This window comes from Chelonia mydas, chromosome 21 (assembly GCF_015237465.2).
Source record: "Chelonia mydas isolate rCheMyd1 chromosome 21, rCheMyd1.pri.v2, whole genome shotgun sequence".
NCBI lineage: Eukaryota > Metazoa > Chordata > Testudines > Cheloniidae > Chelonia > Chelonia mydas.
The window spans coordinates 12070135-12090900 of NC_051261.2; the positions used below are offsets into that span (position 1 = coordinate 12070135).

At 52.1% G+C, this 20766-nt stretch overlaps 1 long non-coding RNA gene across 3 annotated transcripts in view; it reads left to right on the plus strand.

Moving 5' to 3' along the window:
* Positions 1-26: 26 nt before the first annotated feature.
* LOC122463466 overlaps positions 27-20766 on the plus strand; it is a 34725-nt gene continuing 13985 nt past the window's right edge. The window contains exons 1-4 of one of the 3 annotated variants that reach the window (XR_006286878.1): positions 27-520; positions 7092-7329; positions 13141-13656; positions 20529-20608. This is a non-coding gene — a long non-coding RNA (uncharacterized LOC122463466). The remainder of the gene's footprint in view (positions 521-7091; positions 7330-13140; positions 13657-20528; positions 20609-20766) is intronic. The other 2 variants (XR_006286877.1, XR_006286876.1) reach the window with 2 other exon arrangements.

A 20766-nucleotide genomic window follows, 5' to 3' on the forward strand; every position in this document is an offset into this window, starting at 1 on the left:
CCCACTCCTGCCCCCTCCTCCTCTTGGGGTGTCAGCTCGCTGCAGCCTGTGGATTGCACCCCCCCCCCCCGGTGCTGCTGCAACCCCGCGCCCCACGGCTAGGAGCGGTGGCGTCTCTGCAGCCAGCTGCGGCTGGGGGGGACCCGCGGCCGCTCCTCCCTCCTCCGAGCATCCCCCGCGGCTCCGGCAGAGCCTCCGTCTCCCCCCCGGGCCGCGCAAGGAGCCCCCCCGGGGGCTGCCTCCCCTCCCCCTGCGGAGCCGTGGCCCGGCGGCTCCCGGCGCAGGGGAAAGTTTCTCGGCGCGCGGCGGCGGCGGCGGCTCCCGGGAGCCCGAGCTCCCCCCCCCGCCCCAGCCCCCGGGAAGGGCCCGCGCTGCAGCGCCCCCTGCAGCCGCCCGGCCCGAGCTGCCGCAGCCTCGCCGGGTCCGGCTGGGGTGGGGCGGGGGGCGCGCCCCCCCGGTAGCATTTCTCCTCCAGCCCGGCCAGAGAGGGAGCCCGCGGCTGGGATGCAGCCTCGCAGGGGTGAGCGGGCTTGGGGCTGGGACGCCCAGCGCTGGGGGGAGATCGAGGGATGCCCGGGGGAGGGGCTGGGATGCCCGGCGCTGGGGGGTGGGGGTGGGGGGGGAGATCGTCGGATGGCCAGGGGGCGGGGCTGGGATGCCCAGCGCTGGGGGGGGGGAGGTGCTGGGACGCCCAGCTCTGGGGGTGGAGGTCTGGGATGCCCAGCGCTGCGGGGGCGGGGGGAGGTGCTGGGACGCCCAGCTCCGGGGGTGGAGGTCTAGGATGCCCAGCGCTGGGGGGGGAAGGGGGTTGGGACACCCCAGCCCTCTGCTGGGGCTGCTGTTGTGGTGCCCAGGCTTCGCGCCGGTGGAGACGCTGCAAGCCGGCAGCGGTACCCGTCTAGTCCAGCTCTCTGGCTGTGGGGGGATGGCTGCTGTGTGACCGCTTCTGGGGCACCTGTGGGTTTTTTTGTGTCCGAGAGCTCCAGACTACTTGGTCACGGTGCAGAGGGAGGCGGGGTATGCTAGGGTCCCGAATGGCAGGGCCTCTTGGCTGAGACCCCACACGCTCACCACAGCTGCCTGACTTAGGTCTTGATGGGATGTAAGGCCCCAGTTCCCAGAAAACAAGGCAAGAGAGAGAAAGGTACAAAACTGGAGATGGGCTTGAACAAACTCCTGGCCCAGTCCCTAGCCCCCAAACCTGGATCTGAATCCGAACGGACTCCTATCTTTATAATGGGCTGCACCAATCCTCCAGGTCTGAACACCCCCCAAACTGGGACCTGGATCTGGGCGGGGAAGGTGACGGGGAGTCCGTCTCATCCCTGGCACCGATGGAGAACCGGCACCAGCCTCCCGCCCTCTGTCTAGTGCCCCAGATTCTGTGCTCTCCCCATTCAAACACAGGGACGGGAGCTAGTTCATTACCTCGGGCAGCTCCAGTTTTAACCCCCGCTGACCTCCCCCCCCCCACCTTCTCAGCCCTCTCCTTTGATTTGGGGGAAATTGATACATGTTTTCCACCACAGCAGCGCCTGTGACCAGTTTGTTAACTATGGGGACTCCTGAATGAATAGCGCTCAGGCGGGTAATTTACCAGCAGATCCGAGAGGGGATAAAGGGAAACCAATATAAATAGTCAGTAATAAAACTGTTTACTGACACCGGGCCTTCTTTTAATGAGATTTGTATGCAGGGGAGGGCGCCTCTGATAAGTTCTCCAGCTTACAGTTATTGACTCTTGTCCAGGGGAGCCACAAAGCAGGGAGAGACCATCTTCATAAAGCCCCTGATCCCATTAATCGGGAAGGGAGCTGGATCAGAGTTGAAAAGGAGCTGGGGCACAAGTCAGTGTTATTAGTGTTGCTCAGAGAGCAGCCCTTAGTGCTGCTAGGACGGGCCACCAGCAGCACTGAACTAGAGTCATAGACGACGAGGGTTGGTCAACTAGTCCCACCCCCTGCTCAAAGCAGGACCAACCCCATCTAAATCATCCCAGTCAGGGCTATGTCAAGCCGGGCCTTAAAAACCTCTAAGGATGGAGATTTCACCACCTCCCTTGGCAACCCATTCCAGTGCTTCACCACCCTGCTAGGCCTGGCCACCTGATCCTTGCTCAGAGATGTGCTTGCTGCATACATAACCTGTCGCGCTGATTGCATTCCTTGCAGCTCTCAGTGGGGAAAAGAAATGTGGCAGCCCCTCCCCAAATAGCAGTGCCGAGATTGTTGGGTAGATGAGTACGGGGAGGACATGGACTGGCAGATGCCTTAAGCTGGCAGGATCTGGACAGCTGTCTCCACTAGAGCGGCTCTGTTATGGGTTTGACTAGACCTTATTGAATTGGAAAAGGGGGCGGGGGTGTAACTGCTGCCCTTCATTTAAGATAGTTGGAGCTTAATTATTTCTTACTTTTATGGAATCAGATAGCTGAAACAACAGCAGCCCTCACCCAAAACACAGGCGCATGGAGGGGTTTTGCTGGCTATTGTTCTGTGCGGGTTTGTGTGTCTGTGAAAGAGAGACGGTGAGGCCAGAAGAGCAGAGAAAGAAGCAGGCGATAACACAAGACAGCAGGGGCCAAAAAGCCCCTGTACAAGTCCTGTGAGTGTGACCCTGAGAAAAGCTTTTGGGCTAGGTGCTGGCTAGAAAGGGTCTTCGAATCGGGTGACCATACATCCCGTTTTGGCTGAGACAGTCCCCTTTTTAAGCCCTGTCCTGGCTGCCCCAACCTTTTCTGCATTTGTCCCACTTTTGATCAGTTGGCAAGGGCAAACGGGACAAGTGCCCACTTTTGTCAAAAAAGTGGGGTGTGGAGAAATGTGTGGCGGGTGAGCGGAGATGCCAGCCCTGTGTGGGAGGGCAAGGCTGGGTGGGAGGGCAACGGTCTAGCATGCGAGGGGCTGGCAGGGTTCCAGCAACAGCCTCTGTGGTGGGGGCCTCAGGTGAGCAGCTGGGGGTGTCCCGTTTTCCCTTGGGGGAAATACAGTCACCCTGTCTTGGAGCTGCAAGCACAGAAACTGTCTCCTGTTGTGTGATTCCTCCTGCATTCAGGGAAATAGGACTTTGTACATTCTCTGTAAATAATCAGCATTGGATCAAAGAAAGCTGACTCCCTCATCAATTTCTCCTGCTACCGGAAACAACCGTCAGCACCCCAGTTGGACTAACTGCTCGGATCAGAAAGGGATAACACTTTCATTTGCACTGAGGGCCCAACCCTACGCTCGTTTAAGCTCAGAGTGTGGGTACCAGCAAGCAAAGAACAGGCTTTACAGTGAGTTGCTGCATCTCCAGGAGCAAGACCCCTTCTTAGCCCCATCACGAAGGGTTCTTGTCTGTGCAGTGGCTGTTGGTGCTAGCTGCAGAGACCTTGTTGTCCTTGTTGTCCGAAGCACTTGGAACTGGAGGAGCCTGTGTGAGCGGTCGTGGTGGGCGAACCTTGGGAAGCAAACTAAGTGGGCAGAAGGAGAGGGTTTCTTTTATAAAGTGCTTGTAGAGAGGACTAATGAGGCCCTAATTAAAGTCAGTGGGGAGAAATTAAGAGGGGGGAAGAATTAGGGCAGCAGAGACACAAAGGGAAAAACACCCTCCTCTAAAAAACAGAGAGGAGATCAAAGGAGAGCCGGGGAATGAAAGGAAAACATGTTTCCTAATTGTGCTTAGAGTTTCTTCTCTCTGAGGTATGCCCACCCCTCCCCAGCATCTGGCATGGAGGCAGGTCCTGCCGAGGCAGGCATGCAGCTGGGCGTCTCTGGCACAGAAGCGTTTCCCTTTTGTAGACACTAGTTATCCATGGGAGCACCCACAATCGATATCGACGGGGTTTCCCTTGAGCTCATCCTTCCCTACGGCAAGATCAGGGCTTGAGCCACTCTCAGTCCGTCACCCGGCCTCATTCGTGGCGTCTGCCAACATACCAGCGAGGTGTCACTTTGCTCCCATCTCGGTCCCTGGGAGTTGGACTCCAAAGCAAAGCTAGGCCAGTGCTGAGTATGTTTGAAAATCCGCCCCTCCCGGTGGAGCAGAGGCAGCCCCTTAGTGGCCCCACCTTCATTGCTCCCTCAAAGCTCGTGTTGCCTCTGGGGCTTAAAGTGTGGTTCTGCTCCGAGACGTGACTGTGAAAATGGCACCACGGGGTTCCCTGACTGTCACCTCTGCATGGATTTCTGATCAAGTTTGCTCAGCTTACTGGCAAAGAAAAGGGTTTTTTCCCCCCCTAACTGCCAGCGCTCCAAACTCATGGGAGCTAGGATGCACCAGCATCAACTCAATTTCCCTTTCTGTTCAGAAACCCATTGGGATGCAGGAGATCTCCACTTTCACTGGGGGAAATTCACCCTGGGCAGAGAGCCAGCACAGGCCCACACACCCCTTAAAACCCTAGACTGCTTCAGGGCATCAAACAAGCTGTAACTACAAAGGGATCAGGAGGAGATTTCCCTGTGGGGCTGATTGTCCCACATCTGCCAACTATGTGGTTTCCTGCACCTTCCTCAGAAGCATCCGGTGCTGGCCGCTGGATCCTGGGCTAAATAGTGCATCCAGTCTGACAATCTGTATTTTTTATTTTTTAAATGTCACCCCGTGATGGTGGTTATTTATTGCTGTTGTTGCCTCGAAGGCACAGAGGGGCAGGAGGCGTGGTGCCTGGGTCTCTGTGAGAAGCCGCATGGGTATTTGATGACAGCGGGTTAGCATTCCAGGAGCGTCACACAGCCCCAGGCCCTGTAAAATACACCTCCTGGGAAAGAAGCCCCGATCAGGCAGTGACAAACCAATCCCCAGATAACTAGCTGCAGCCTCACATTCAGGCTACGTCTACACTAGGATGACCAGATAGCAAGTGTGAAAAATCAGGACAGGGGATGGGGGGTAATAGGAGCCTATATAAGAAAAAGCTCCAAATATCAGGACTGTTCCTATAAAATCGGGGACATCTGGTCACCCTAGTCTACGCTGCAAAGTGAAGGTGTGACTGTAGCACGGGTAGTAACCTAGCTAGCACGGGTCACAACAGTAGTGAAGATGTGATGGCACGCCAGGGTTCTGGGTACGTACTCAGGTTGCTAGCGTGCACTGAAGCCCGGGCTGCTAGGTCTTCACCACTGTGGTCAGCTCCGCTAGCTAGCTGAAAGCTAGCCCGGGTTTGCTACGATCACACCTGCACTCTGCCTTGGCAATTGTGGGCACCCTCTTACTTAACCTTTCTTGAGCAAATCCCTTAATGCCTCTTTGGAACAGAACCCAAATCCCCAGTCAGTGCTCTAACCCCATGGCCGTTCTTCCTAGGCCCGCTCTTGGCTCTGCTATTGGCTTGGGCCTGGGCCCAGCAAAGCACTTAAGCACATGCTTAATTTAAGCGTGTGACTCATCCTCATGCCTTCAGTTGGATTACTCACAGGCTTACTGTTAAGCAGGCGCTTAAGTGTTTGGCTGGCTTGGTTCCATAGCGCACGGAGGCCGTTAAGCGAAACACAGGATGGGAACTTCAGACGTCGGTGGATTCAGAATCTAGATGCAGCTGGCACCTGTTTTTATCGTGGGCTGAAGCGATGTAGCGCTGAACAACCCCAGAACCTTTGAGGCACGTGTCTGTTGTCACCCGGGGCCAAACAGTGCGGCTTGCGAGCGTCTGGGGAAATGTGATTGTGAAACCAGCTAATAGTGAATCTAGGGAAAGGCCCAAAGTGTGGGGTAGGGTGGGGGGAGAAATCTGAGCTCCAGACTTTGTGGCTCACTGAAAGCGGTCGCTCCATCTCCCAGAAAAGTCTAAGAAGGCACCTGCAAATGTATCGTACGTTATTTCGTATCATATCAATTAGGCAGGAGGGGAAAAAACGTGCCTGACCTGCTAGACTGACAAGTATTTTGATGCTGGAGTATAATAGCCAACAGTTCAGTGGGAAAACTCATTAACCAAATTAGCCTCCCGCAGGTGAGTTCTGACCCAGGGAAAGGGCACCAAGGAATAGCAGCTCTTTTAATTTAATTTTAAATTATTCTGAAACACTCTCAAGCGTTCAGACCCCCGGAGCTTTCATTTATTTGAGTTTCAACCTGAGCGGCTTGGAAAGGAAACGCCAGGTTGGAACAGACTGGTGACTTATCTAGGCTAGTGACTAAGCCTGGCTGTTGGGGAGCTGGTCATAATGCAATTAACTAGGCTGTGCCCTCTCATAGGGCGGTAGGAGGTTTCATGCTTCTATCACTCAGGAAGTAAGTGGGCCACTATCTGTTTATCGCCAGTACCTTTAGGGCTCCCACGGTCAGAGTGTGTGAGCACTTCACAACCTGGGCAGCAGGGCAGTACTTTTATCCTCATTTTTCAGATGGGGACCTGAGGCCTAGATCCTCAAAGGGATTTAGGATCCCAGGTGAGTTAGGAACCTAAATACCTTTCAGGATCAGGCCCAGAGAGATTAAACAATAATAAGTAGCTCTTAGAAAGTGCCTTTTCAAAGGAAGGAAGCCTCGTTGTCCCCATTTTAGAGGTGGGAAAAATGAGGCACAGGGACTTAGCTGAGGTCACACAGCAGCAAAGCAGAGAATAGAAGCCAGATCACCTGAGTCTCAGTCCAGTGCTCTGTCCACTAGGCCATACTGCCACCCTTGCCCAAGCTCACCCAAGAAGTCTGTGGCAGAGGAGGGAGTTGAACAAGGGTCTCCTGAGTCATAGTCTAGTGCTCTACACTCCTGGACAAGCCTTCCTCTGTCAGCTCCTCTTTTATCCTAATTGGAACTGGATAAGTTGGGTCTGGATCCAGTGCCTGCTAGGTGGAAAGACTCCCACTGACTTCAGTGGGCACTGGATAATGCCCTTTGTGGCCATTAATCAATAGCCTTTGCAGCTCTAATAATATGTAATTAGATGTTTAATTCAGCCTCAAGCTTCCAGGGTGTGTGAGCTGATCCATCAGACCAGCAGCTGCAGTTTTAAAATGGTTTGAGTCCTTACGCGCGTGATAGACAATGATTTGATTTCTGTAGCAGCTTCCAAAACACGCAGGGGCTTTGCGGTGTAGCTCACAGCATCATAGAAGAAAAGTAGCTATGATCCTTTTTAAACATTACCTACCTGATCTTTGCAGCTTTCAAGAGGCCACCAAACAGACTTTCATGTCAAGTGATAACGTGGAGACCTCCTGGGGAGAGGAAACAAGAGGGTAACCTAGAGAAACATTACACAGAACTGTTGAGAAAGACGCCACCTCCATCAACCTGATACTCAGAAGCTGACACAGACCAGCACAAGGCTGAAATAAAGGGCGGAAATTGGTGGACACCTGATGGCCTGAGAGTGCAGGAGGAGAGCGAGAGAAAGAAGAGGTAATGGTAACCATTGGGGCAGTAGAGACTTATTAACTCAGTTATCAGAGTAACAGCCGTGTTAGTCTGTATTCGCAAAAAGAAAAGGAGGACTTGTGGCACCTTAGAGACTAACCAATTTATTTGAGCATGAGCTTTCGTGAGCTACAGCTCACTTCATCGGATGCATACTGTGGAAACTGCAGAAGACTTTCCACAGTATGCATCCGATGAAGTGGGCTGTAGCTCACGAAAGCTCATGCTCAGATAAATTGGTTAGTCTCTAAGGTGCCACAAGTACTCCTTTCCTTTTAACTCAGTTATGTGACCGGTGACTTTTTATTACCCATGTCAGGTGATCGAGGCTAGGAATGAAAAGTCCAATCTCTGAGTAGCACTACCGTGTGTCATGGCTTTATTACATCCTTGGTAGCATCCCTGCCCCTTGGCCCTGATCATTGAAGTCAATGGAAAGATTCATAGCGACTCCAGTGGATTTTGGATCAGACCCCCTATCGTTATGCATAGGGGTGGGTCCCAGTAATCCCAGTTCTAGCTCCGCTGGGTGCTCTGTGAGATGAGAAATAACCTCATTAAGGTTCCCGGGGGGAGATGTGTCGTAGGCAGCGAGGGCAGCGGGGTCCCAACTCCCATTGGAAGATAATGAGAGATGGGTGCCTCCCTCCCAGATGTGCCTTTAGCACTCTCCCACATCAGCGCGTACTCCGCCCGAGGCATGCCAGTCCCACCGAGGCTAGTGGGATGATTCACATGCTTAAAGTTAAGCATGTGCTTAAGTATTTGGCGGAATTAGGGCCTAAGGCCTTAGAGTCCAAGGTCCAGTGACATAAAAGCAAAGCATTGGAGAAGGCCCCTTCTAGGTACAGAAATTCACGCTAGGAGACTTGCTCTGGGGCAGCATGAAGACTGAAGGGTCAGTGGCCATGCGTGCAAGCCAGCCTTGATGCCGTGTGTTTCTTCTCCCCTGTGCCAGCTGAGCAGCAGCACCTGGATGCAATGGGGCGCGGGAACTGAATTTCCCAGGCTGCAGTCAGGCCTTTAACATTATTTGAATGCTTTTTTTTAGTCTTTATTACATCAGCAGTCACCTCAGGCGTGAATTTGTGACCTTTAATCAAAGCTCTCCGCTACCTGACCCTCTCTCAGGCAGAAACTTTGTGCCCATTATAATGTTGGTTAACTGTGTGTTGCTGGTGGAGAAGGAAAGGAGACTGAAAAGAGATAAATTGTACAAAGTGCCTGACTATATTTGGATGTGATGTTATGGTACGCTCTGAACTAATTTAGTGACTCCTCCTAACCTTCTTATGAAGGTCACCCCATATGGGGTGAAGTGTCCTCATTTGAAGGAGCCTCAGCCTTCGGCGTGGGAAGATTGATGTGTCTAGAGTGGGCGGGTGGAATACAGGCGATCCCATTTCCATTGGGACAAGGGCTCTGTGGAACGATCGCCATTTCAGGCCAGCTGACGCTAGGACTGTGAGCTGTGGAGTACTCTGCTGTCAGCTGACGGGTGCCACGAAGATAGATCAAAAGGGTGCTGGATACCGGCTGGTTTGGAGGACAAATGGCTTTTTGGACAAATCCAAACAGTTTTGTGAAACAGTTTCATGTTTGAAATTTTCTGTTTTTTTTCCCTTCGACCAAAGGATTTGAAATGAAAATGTTTGATTCTGATTAAGAACCAGTCTGGGGGCATTACGCGCCTTTCTCTCCAGTGGAGAACTGAAGGGAAGGGGATGGCAGAAAACGGAGGGGAACCCCTACACCAACTGTTTGCCCATTTCAATTCTGTGTGATGTGAATCAACATAACAATAATTTTAAAAAATGGGTGAAATCCTTTTGTTGAAAAATCTGGAAAAATTTCCAAACGAAACGAACATTTTTCATTTCACTCAAGATTTTTCATGGGAAAAATACCCAGGGGTTTGGGTTTTTTTTTTTCTTTTTGACCAGCCCTAATTGATTGGCTGGCAGTGCCTACAGTGATCCCGAGCTGAACTGTCAACCATCGCCACAGAGCGCCTTCACTAGGGCCCCGATCCTGCCATCAGCTCCATGCTAGCAGACCCCTGTGCCGGGCTGGAGCCCCAGTAGGCAGGGGTCTGCCCTCTCGGAGAGCATTGCAGGCTAGAAGACTAATGCCACCAAAGAGCGATTCTCACTGGCTTAGTGTATCTGGGGGCTTCTGGCTGGGGGTGAGCAGTAACATGCTTTGTGGGCTCTGGCAAGGCAGCATTTTCCAGCAGACAGATGATGGTTTTGGTGTGGTTGCATTTTATGCCCATCTCTTAGGACAAAATGTGGCTTATTGTCTAAAAAAGGAACGTTTTCTGGTTTCCTTTCAATAGCATCTCTTCCCCCACCCCCATTTTTCCTCCAAAGATTTATCTCAGCCCATTTCCTTTTAATGGAAGGAATCATTTAGGTCTCCGTTATTACAGCCTTTCAGGCTTAATGCTTTAATAAAGTCCTGATCTTATCTGCAGAAGAGGGCTGCAAATATGGTTGCATTTAGCGAGCTGTTTATTGTAACGAATGTGGGACAAGAGAGGAGTAATACAATTTTCCCATGTTAATTCCATAACTGCTTTGTTCAGGATCCAGGATCAACCCTGAAATTTACTTTCTTGTTATTCAGTTTCACTGAGAGCCTCTTGAAGTATGTCTTTAGAAAAATAAAAGATGGGGAGGTGGGAATATTTTAAAATTATTATTATTTATTATACGTCTTATATGATAGCACCATGAGGCCCCGACCAGGAATAGGGTCCCATTGTGCAGACGCTGCACACCCTCATAGCGAGAGGCAGTCCCAGCCCCAAAGAACTGCTGCTCAAAGACGGATAAAGGGTGGGAAACTGAGGCATAGAGAAGTTAGGTGTCTTGCCCAAAGTCGTGCATCAGGCCAGTGGCTGAGCTGGGAACAGAAACCAGGGCCCGTGACTCCTGATCCATTAAAAGCAGATCAGATAACGGATTTGAACCAGCGTCTGATCTATAAACAGGCTTGGGACCCCCAGGCATGATTGGGAGAGGTGCTGAGGCCCACCGCTCCCATTGACGTCCACTGAAGTTGTGGGTGCTCAGCGCCTGTGACAATCGGAGCCCCCACGGACTAAATCCTCCTCCTCTTACGTTGCTACAACTCCACTGAAGTCAGTGGGACTGCACCAGTGTAAATGAGAGAATTTAACTCTCTCTCTTCATTCTCCCTAGGTCAGCGGTCCCCAGTCCTTTTCTGGTTGAGCACCAGTTACCGAGGATTAGGTACTTCTGCTAGGACCTCTCAATGCATGCCTGGCGAAGTTGCCACCATCTTTGGAATCCCACCCCCCACCTTTCTGTTTTCTCTCTGTTGTCCTTTCCTGCCTCTGGTCTGCCTTGAGGACTGATGTCCAGATCTTCAAAGATCTATTGGTTTCAGTGGGGACTTAGGCACCAAACTATGCTTGAGGATCTATGCCTGAGCCCTTCCCTGGTTTATACACACAATGCTTCAAAGGGACGTTGCAAATGGTCCATATCCCATTGGTACTGATGAACCCACGCCACTGCAAGAAATGGCTTGGAAACACTTGTGCGATTACAGCCAAGGCTGGGGAGTTGGGGATGGGGAGAGGTTCGTTCCTGGTGAGAAAATGCAGCTTCTTGGTATGGACTGTTTGGAGCATTCACCCAGCCTGGGTTCACCCCCTGCCTTGTTTGGTTACATTGACAACTAGAGCTGGGTGATGTTTTTCAGCTGATACGTTTTTTCCAGCAACAAAGGCAGATTTGGGTCGACTGAAACGTTTGGCAAATTCGTGGCGAGTTCTGCGAATTGCTTCGCTCGCAGCGGGAAACGAAATCGGCAGTGTTGAAATGGTTCCTAATGTTTCGATTTTTCGGGCGACATTCCCAAGGGGAAGAGGGGGAGGAGGTGCCCAATAGCCCAGTGCTTAGGGCACTCACCTGGGATTGGAGAGACCGGTTTGAATCCTTGCTCTGGAGCGGAGCCATGAACACAGGTTTCCCCTATTCCTGGTGAGTGCCCCAGTCACTGGGCTATCAGGTATTCCGGGGTGGGGCTCTCCATCTGTCCTGTTGAAACATTTCCACTGCGTATAAAACAGCCATTGGGCCAGAGAGAGAGAAAGCGAATGACTCTATAGCAGTGGTTCTCAACCTGCGGCCCGCGAGCCGCTTGCGGCCCAATCAGCACAGAGCTGCGGCCTATGTGACATCCTCAGGGCCAGACAGGTGGTACTGGATGTGGCCCCCAGTGGTAAACGGGCTGAGAACTACTGCTCTGCTAGAAATGCATTGTTAGAGATTGGTACAGGAGAGGGTCACTCAGCTCACCTGTCAGGGAGCAGGTCCATTTTCCCTAGCTCACAATAGTGTCATGTCCTGGCTACTGTGCATGTGCATTCCTGCCCTCTACTGGCCAGAATGAGATCTGCTCAGCCATGTGTCACAGACCCCGTATGGCCGAGAGCCTGCAGAGATTCTCGCTGCGGTGGCAGGGGCCTGTGCTTTGGGTACAGGAGGCTCAGAGTTCTTCTGCTGTTGGGAAAAGTCCTGAACAGGTGCCGCATAGCAGCAGCCATTAAATCTGAAGTGTTACAATATCCTATTAAACAACATCAGCTCTCACTCACGAGTGGCCCCTTCTGGCCAAATCCACCTCTACTTTGCCATGGTAAATGACTTCTCAGAAACAGTTGACTCAGGAAATCGACACCATCAGCAACCCTGCTCAGGATAACGTCATTAATTCCACGTCGTTCCATGCTCCCTCCTTTCCTTCTTGGGTCCCTCATTCCCGGTCTTTGTTCCACATCCGGCCCTCAGGAGGTTGATGGGTGAGGGGGTGTCAAACAGCCACTTCTCTGTCCTGGCACTGCGTTTGTATGTGCTGTAAATTGTCTAGCTTTTTTCTGGGGGGGTGAGGGAAGAGAGAGAAACAATGAAGACTTGCTCTGCGCAAAGGCAATTGGGGAATGCTGACCTGGGTGTGCCATAAGCAGCCTTTTGTATGTCTACTTATACACGGAGCCTTTTGTTTGTTTAACATAGGAAACTGAAGTAGCCCTTTTGCCAGAGAATTCAAATGTGACGAGCTGAGAACACTGATTCCCCTCCACTCATCCCCAGAAGCCATGTAATCTCATGCAGCTTCCTTCCCCTCCATTGTGCAGGCTGATGTAGCGATAACAGAAATAAAAACCCGAAGACCTTTCTTTCTTTCAGATCTGGCTGGCACGTTAATTGCATTCTTCAGTCTGGCGCTGTCCCAGTACAATTAAAATTCTAATAGATCAACAATTACAGCCCTGTGCTGTGGGGAAGGATTAAATTGATCCCTGTTAACGTGGGGACTCTGAACGGCGGGGAGTTGGGGATGTCTTCACTGCCGTTACGCGTTGTGACATTTTGGCCTGATCTACACTATGAAGTTAGGTCCACGTCAGTTGCCTTGTGTTACCCGATGTGTGCATGTGTCTACACTCAGATTTGTCTCTGGCTGATGTCAGAGCCCTGTGACAGCGATGTGGTGAAACCACCTCCCCGAACGGCATACTGACATTGACTGAGTGCGACTGTAGACATTGCCCGACCTGCACTTACCCTAACAGTCCTTCAGCAGCTGGTCCACATTCCCTGCGACAATCACAATTTAAAACTCCACAGAGCCCAGGGATCAAGAGCTCTGCATGTCCCCACGTACTTTGCTCACAAAGACCCTAGAGTTAAGGTGATGCATGGCAGAGGTTAGGTGGTCAATGCTCTGCCCCCACGTCACGTCTTGTCTTTCTTCTCTCAGCTCTGATCGCCGCCCCTATCCCTTTCTATTCCTGACCAGCTGTGGAGCTGATTGACGAATATAACCTTTCGCTGAGCAGCAACGTGGCCATACGCCCCAGCGAACATTCTGACTGGCGCCCACAGAGAAACGCCGCTGTGCATTGTGCCGGGGCTTCGCGTCTGACTGTTACCAAATGCTACAGGCCGGCGTGGCTGAAAAGGAAGGTTCAGAAGACCCGAAACAAGCAAACAAGGTGCCTTTAGCACTGGGCATGTGCCCTCAAAGCCCACATCAACCGTGGCGTGGATGCAAACGGCTTTCTAAGTCCCTAAAGGGAGATTAAATTGTGCTGTGAAATGCCCAGGTGATTCATCGCTCGTCACGGCGTGCTTGGCTCTCGTGGCAATTTCCAGTCGTTTCCATGGCAGAAGCCATCGCTGGAGGAGGGAGAGAGCCAATCAGGAGCCGCAAACAGCTGTCAAATGGCCAGAAGGGCTAGCCGGGCGGCTGGCTCTCCTCGTTCAGGGAACGTAGGTGGGTCTCACGTTGCACCTTTTCTGGTTTGTTTCGGGGGGGGCGGGGGAGAAGGCCGTTGTGGCTTCGGTTACTGGGGAGCTTCTTAAATCAAAGCCTGGGACTTGACGCTGAAGGTGGGGCATACACAGAAGCCTCGTTGCGCCTGTCTGCACTGCGTGGGCACCCGCAGGGCCCAGCTTGAACGCCCGAAGTCCTCTCCCCACAGGTGGTATGGGGGAGATTTCCAGGGGCTGGCCTCTTCTCTGGTTGTGTCAAAGTGCCTGTGAGGCGTCTGGAAGGGATGGCCCCGTGGCCTTCATGTTACATGGTGGTGCAGTGCTTCCTTGGGCAGAGCCAGCAGGCAGAGGGATTTTAGGGAGAAGTTTGGGACTGTATCTGGATTAGATTGGGGAGGGGCACCAAAATTGTACAGGATTTCTACCTCCTTGGGCTGGATCTGAACCGGACCAAGAAAATCGGCCCTTTTATGGTTTTGATCTAGTTTGGTTTATGCCCAGGTGTTTGAATCCGACCCCATTTCCCCCGCCCCAAATCAAGGGTTGGGGAGGAGCATGTGAAGCTCCCTCTGGGCCCCTTTTTGCTTTAAAGCCGGAACAGCTCCACTTTCATGTAGATATATGACCGTGACCTGTGCTACAGGAGAACATTACCAGCTCGCGGCTTGATCTCCGGAGATCCTGAGCAATTGCAGCTCCTGCGGAGGTCATTGGGTGGCGCCATCAGCACCAATCAGGTTCAAGCCCTTTGTAACGGGGCGAGGGAGAGGAATTAAAACACTGGTTCATGCGGCTCCCAAAGGATGGACTCCTGGAAACTACCAGCCAGGAGGATGACAATGGCAGGGAACCAGAGGATCAGGACCGACTAACGATTCCCTGCATGGGTCATCAGCTGAGTATGAAGATAGGATCTGCAGCCGCACAGCACAGGCCTCTGTCTCTTAAGCAAAAGGAGTAATTCCTTTAGGCAGTAGCACTAGTAGGCTGTTGCTCTCTGATGGATGCAACACACATTTGTCCACTGCAACCGCCAATTCGGGGGAGAGCTCCCACAAGTTTTATCTATCTCCCCACTTCTGCCCTGCAGGTTTATTTGCCGTTGGTTTGGAATATGCTGTGGTGATGCCAGGTGGTGGGCTCAGTCCCAGCTGTCTACTGGAAGCTTCCCTTTCTAGAGCATCTTCCATCCCACTGCGCTTTACAGCCTGGCAAAACAAAGCGCCCCCGAAATGCAGCTGCTTGGGGGCTGCACAAGCCGGCACACTAACCGAACCCGCAGTGGGAACAAAGCGAATGGCAGAGCCACCTGGTGACAAACCCAGTTGGGAAGCTGGTTGCCACAGTCACCATTTAGTGCATTCTTTGGATTCATTGCCCAGGGCTTCGGCGCAACACATATCCCGGCCCTGCCACGTCCATAGAGCCAGGGATGATGCAGGCTTCAGGCTTATGCATTAGCATCCCATACTACACTGGACTCTGTTTGGGCCAGCAGCCCCCTCGGGTCTCCCTACTGTCACACAGCTGTTTCCTTTTACTCCCCACAATAGCAGCACCACGGGGCAAAGTCTTAAAGGGGCGGTACTCTGGTTGTGAAACATTTAAAGAGTGGATGAGGGTTTCTAAACAGGGAATGAGAAGCAGGAGTAGAGGAAAACGGCCAGGAGAATATTTAGATTGCAAACTCTTTGCGGCTGGCACCTGCCTTCTTATACGGTTGTAAATCATCATGCAAATCTGTGGCACTGAATGACTAGGGATAATTAGAGAAGGGGAAATAGAAAGACTCACAGTATACAAATCCAGGCTCAGGAAAGCCGAATCCTTTCTGCATGTGATGTTTTCTCACTCTCTGCCAGCAGCTCTTTAAACCCAGGACAACTCCAGGAGGTTGATGGACATTACAAAGAGGGAAGCATGCAGCAAGCTCCAAGTGCTGTGGAAAGCTGGGCTCCTGGTGGGGATCTGGGCTTTCTTTTATGAGTTCCTCCTGTAATTTCAGGTTCGTAATCTGACGCGTCTGTTCTTAGGCGCTCAGAGAAGGGAACGGAAAGCCCAGTTGCTCCTTGCGCGATTGTCTTCACTCAGGGCAGGGAGTGCGTTTTCTGGTTCAGGTGGGGTTGCAGAGAGAGCTTTACAGGCTCAGCAAAAGGAAGACCCAGCTTTTGCTGGCTCCAAGCCAGGGGTGTGTTTTCGGAGGTAGGGGGCTGATTTCTTTCCAAAGATAAAGGTTGAGATTTTTTCGTGGCGACTGGGGGTTTCCCATGGAATGGGAGGTCTGCGGCCTCCGTCCGGAGATTCAGCCCAAAGCTTTTGGCAAAATTCAACGCCCAACAACCAGACATATCAAACAACCCCACACTTCCAGGGGCAGCTATTGGGTTTGTGTCTCCCACAGACCAGGCTGGCTCTGCTGAAGATTGGCCCGGAGGACAGATGATGCAGTAGCAGGATCCCAGCCTTGATTTTGGTTTGGTCCTGGTTCAAGGCGAAATGCGCCTGGCTTAGGGTTTCCTTACAGCTGTGCTAGATTTCTTCATATTATATTTTGGCCACAGGCACAACCACTGGGAGGGGAGACGGAAGGGGCAGGTTCCTCTAACTAACAGTTAGCGGTTCATTTTCCCCCTCACCCCACAGTACTGGACTTTATTATGTGGCTGCACTTCAGGATTAAACTGGATCCTTTCTTTGGGCAACTGGAACAGGCTTAGCATTTTGCTTTCTTCTCTTCCGCCCTGCCGGTATTGCAATCACTCGCTTCTGCTCTGTTCTGTTAGCAGTGGATTCAACACTGGAGCACGCCGATGTCTGGAAATGGGATGTCGCTTATCACGCAGACATGCAGAAGGAGCAGGGTCTGCGGGAAAAGGTGTCTGGCCGGTTTGCTCCAGGCAGAGGTACTGCTCTGCATTTTAAGAGGGGAAACTCTCTCCAGCGGCCTGGGCTGGTGGTGCTCTGACAAGGGGAAGTCCCTGAGGTGGCAGACACAAGTGGGGACACAGGCCTGCCTCCCTCGCGACAAGGGGACTTCTACTGGTGCTACTGTCATGTGTAAGCCAGACCTTAGTGTAGACAAGGCCACGCTGAGCCTTGCTCCTACTTGCAATCAAGGCAAAACCCAGCTTGCCTTTGTCTGGGCTCAGTCCTGGGGCAGCTATGCGGATGACTGAACCAGGGCAATACCTGAGTGTGGACAAGATTCTGGCACTTCCACTCCCCTTTTGGGTTGGGGCAGGGGGATGGATGTGGCTAACAAAATAATAGGGAGGAAGAATAGACCCCCCTCAGCCTGAGTTGTGACCTCCCAGGAGCTGCTGAGCTGGAAACTCGCAGGCCAGAGGGACAAGAGGGCGTTGAGAGGTGGGTGGGCTGCTGGGAGAGAGCCTCTGGCTTCTGCTTTTTCCCACAAGATGTTGTGGGCCCATTCCCTGTCTGTCTGCTAGGTCTCCTCATTCATCAGGAAAAGCTGATATTTGCCTACACAGAAGAACCACCCTTTCCATCCACATGCCTTCAGGCACCAGTGGGATGCTAGCAGCGGAAAGGACTTGGCAAAGGGAGGGGACTGTTTTCGGGCTGAGCTTTTCCAACCTTCCTCAGAGACTTGCGGGTGCGAGCCAAGGAGCAGGTTTACAGGTCTTGACCCAGTGCTGTCCCCATCAGCTTGCAATCCAGAGAGGCACCGCTTGCTGTCAGGAATAAATCCGGGCTGCAAAAAGCTCTGAGAAATGCCTTTTTGCAAAAGCACCAAGGGCTGGCTGCTGCTGCTGCTTAGGGAAGAGGTGTCTGGGGAGAGAGAGACAGATGCTGCAATGTGTTGCAAAGATTAACCTGTTCGTGAATCCAATGGAGGATCCGAGCATGGGGCATTCTGGGTAATTTTCCATGGTCTCATGCGATACTTTCAGAGCAGGCCCAGGGGAATTGTGGGAGAAGAGGCTCAAAGTCCCATGGTTTCCCAAGAGGTTTGCTTACGCTTAGGACTCGGCAATACTCCCCACCAGTGGAAGGACACATTGGCCAGTTGCTGTCTCTGACACACACCAGGGCCTCAAGGCCTGATTTTCCTAATCAGCACGTGCAGAAAATTGCACACACAATTGCCTACCTAATTTGCATGCCCCATTCCCATGTCTGCCGGGGCACACCAGGTAAGTGGGCGAGCCGATGATTATTTGTATTGTGGTGGCACCCAGGGTGTGCTGTGCGTTTGCCAAACCCAAGAGCAGATACAGTCACCACCCCAAAGTAGGGGGCAGTCCAGAACCACGAAGGCAGACGGAAGGGCTATAACAGACATGCAAAGCGATCAGGTGCGTGGCTTATGGCTTAAGATGATCTAAATGAACTGCCTCCCCACCCCAAGCCGGCGACGCCTTGCCAGGAGGGTGTTTTCCCTGATATCTGGCTGCCTAGATCTTTCCTTGCTTAATTTGATTTCCTTGCTGTTAATTCAACTACCCTTGCCATGCCCCCTCCCTCTGGCAGCAGAGCCCCAGGCATGGGACCGGGAGCCCCAGGAGAAGGGCTGGCAGCTGGGACCCCGTGGGGGGGGGGGCAGGCAGAAGTGGAGCCCTGTGTAAAACTTGGGGGTGCTGCAGCAACCCCTAGTTCCCACGCCTATGGGTCAGATGAGATGACAATGGTTCCTTCTGGCCTTAGAATCTATGGATCAACATCTCACATCTGTCCCGCTGCCCCCGACTGGTCTTTCAGGCCCCCCCGCCCCCCCGGCGGCAGAACCCTCCAGTGGACAAACAGCCGACCAGTAGGGAGAACAGTAGCTTGACGCTCAGGAGACATAGCTACAAATTTCCTGTGTGATGTTGGGCGAGTGACTTAGCCCACTCTGGGCCTCAGTTCCCCATCTGCAGCAGCGGGAAGGTCTATCCCTGCCTCCCAGGGCTACTGGGAGGGTAAAGGTCTGTTGCTGTTTGGGAGAGGCTCTGCTCCGCTGCTGATGGGGACCGTATAACTACCTGGGGCTGTGATTTGCAAAAGGGAACCAGGGAATTGGAAAATCCCCCACCTTGCTGGGCACAGATCCCTGCTCCTTCCCCCGTTCCCGGACTTATGGAGATGGGGCTGTTCAGTCACAGGCTGGCGGGGGCAAGGGGAGGACAGATGCTGCTGCGACCCTCTGTGCCAATGAGTTTGGTGCTTCACTCTCACTCGGTGCCAGTGTGAATGAGGCTAATCAGCTGATGAAGATGAACACAATAAAATCACAGAAGATCAGGGTTGGAAGGGACCTCAGGAGGTCATCTAGTCCCACCCCCTGCTCAAAGCAGGACCAATCCCCAATTTTTGCCCCAGATCCCTAAATGGCCCCACAATGAACTCACAACCCTGGGTTTAGCACGCCAATGCTCAAACCACTGAGCTATCCCTCCCCCCAGCCCATCACCTATCCCCTCTGCATGGCCACCTCCGGTTGTCAGCGGCTTGCTTTTGCAGCACAGCCCAGCCCAACCTCCTCATGAGGGCAGAGAAATTCCTCCTCCAGCGGGAGTGTCAGAGTTAGTTAAGCTTTCCTTCCCGAGTAGCAAAGCAAACAAGCCAGTTTCCATGGCAACTCGGGCAAGGATCACTTCAGACAGCAAAACAGGACAAAACTGCAACCTACCGAGCTTGGACATAGAAGGGAGGAGTGAGAGAGAGAGTGGAATTCCTTCAGTGAGAGCAGGAGAGGAAAGCCCATCAGTGTGGGAGGATACTGTAGATTTCAGAGTAGCAGCCGTGTTAGTCTGTATCCGCAAAAAGAACAGGAGGACTTGTGGCACCTTAGAGACTAACACATTTATTAGAGCATAAGCTTTCGTGAGCTACAGCCCACTTCATCAGATGCATAGAATGGAACATAGAGTAAGAAGATATTTATACATAGAGAGAACATGAAAAGGTGGAAGTACCCATGCCAACTGTAAGAGGCTAATTAATTAAGAGGAGCTATTATCAGCAGGGGAAAAAAAAAACTTTTGAAGTGATAGGTTTCAGAGTAGCAGCCGTGTTAGTCTGTATCCGCAAAAAGAACAGGAGGACTTGTGGCACCTTAGAGACTAACCAATTTATTAGAGCGTAAGCCTTCGTGAGCTACAGCTCACTTCATCGGATGCCTGTAGTTCACAAAAGCTTATGCTCTAATAAATTTGTTAGTCTCTAAGGTGCCACAAGTCCTCCTGTTCTTTTTGAAGTGATAATCAAGGTGGCCCATTTCGGACAGTTGACACGAAGGTGTGAGGATACTTAACATGGGGAAATAGATTCAATAAGGGTAATGACCGAGCCATTCCCACTCTCTGTTCAAACCTAAGTTAATGGTATCTGGTTCGCTTCTCTCTGATAATAGTTTGTCCTCCTAGAGAGTGTTTCCATTCCTAGGGCTTCCCAACACCCTTGTAGGTCAGGCATATAAATTGGTATGAGCTGGGTTGAATTAAACCTCCATTGAGATTGATAGGTGTGAACTCAGCCTTCAATGAACATAACTGGAAACATAACCCCCTTTGCTCCCCTGCACAAAACAAAAGGTGTGTATGACTGTGCCCAGGAGCTTTTCCCTGAGTATTGTTTTGTGTAGGTGTGTGTGTAGGAAGAGAGAACACACAGAAACTGAGAACAGAGAGAGAGCCAGAGACAAAAAGCTAGAAAGCCAAGCAGTAGCCTATGAGCAGAGCTCAGTGTGATGCTGGAAGAAGCTAGAGAGAGAGAGCTTTTGGGTCTGCTGGTTAAAGAGGCTTGGGGCTGTAGGCTTTTGGGTTTTGTCCCTCCTGTATTCAGAGGAGCAGGCCCTAGTACGTTCCTTGTAAGCAAACAAGATTGCCTCAAAGAAAATAAGACCCCATCACTTTCTTCTTTCATTTCCAGGGCTCCAACATTTGACTAGCTGCTCGGATCAAAAAGGGGGGATACTCTTTTGCAGCATCAGAGGTATCCGAAAGAGTGAGGTGAGTTCCAACAACCTTGAATGCCGCTGAGCCGGTGAGACACGGGAAATTGCTCTGCCGGGAACACTGCACACCAGTTTAGGAAGGAGGAGGCCACATTCAGTGGAAACTGCAAGGGGGAGAATTTAGGCAGGCAGACTATAATGACCCTTGATTAA